A 951-nucleotide genomic window follows, 5' to 3' on the forward strand; every position below is an offset into this window, starting at 1 on the left:
TGAGAGTGAGTGAGAGAGTGAGTGAGTGAGTCAGTGAATGAGAGTGAGTGAGAGTGAGTGAGGAGAGAGAGTGAGTGAGAGACAGTCCCATCTCCCTTTTGGGTTTAGTTTAAATTTGTTTCCATTTTTAATATTTCTGCTTTCTCTGCAATTGAGGTTTTCTTCTGGTTCCTTTTTGGGATTGTTTGCCTTTTTCTTGTTCGTTTTTGTATGACTTTCTGCAAATGCAGTCCAGGAGTCAAAGCCAGAGACAGTAACTGGGTACCTAATTACCTAGGGGCACGCACAGGGGGGAGGCGGGGAGGGGAGAGAGGAGCTAACAAAAGTGAGTATGAGGGGGGGAAAAAAGCTTTGATATTGATTGTGGTGATGATTGTATAACCTTTTAAATATATTTAAACCATTCCGTTGTCTCCTACATGAAGTATATGTCGATAAAATGTTTTCTAAAGCAGAAAAGAACACCTTATGGAAGTGTTTTGTGAAATAACAATAACAATAGATACTTGATCAAGGACACACGAGGGTGGAAAGGCAGGGGAGTGGGGGTAAAAAGAGCTTTTTTATTATTATTAAATAATTTTACTGGGGGCTCTTACAGCTCTTGTCATAATCCATATATTCATCCATTGTGTCAAGCACATTTGTACATAGGTTGCCATCATCATTTTCAAAATATTTTTCTTTCTCCTTGAGCCCTTGATATCAGCTCCCCATTCCCCACATACACATGAACCCTTGATAAATTATAGATTATTATTTTCATATCTTACATCATCCTCTGTCTTTCTTTACCCACTTTTCTGTTGTTTGTCCCCCTGGGAGGGGATTATATGTTGGTCCTTGTGATTGACTCCCCTTTTCTCCCCCACCTTCCCCTTATCCTCCTGGCATTGGTACTCTCATTATTGGTCCTACGGGGTTTATCTGTCCTGGATTCCCTGTGTTTCG

Source organism: Echinops telfairi, unplaced genomic scaffold, assembly GCF_000313985.2.
Source record: "Echinops telfairi isolate 266 unplaced genomic scaffold, ASM31398v2 ScPeMD7_655;HRSCAF=1070, whole genome shotgun sequence".
NCBI classification, from domain to species: domain Eukaryota; kingdom Metazoa; phylum Chordata; class Mammalia; order Afrosoricida; family Tenrecidae; genus Echinops; species Echinops telfairi.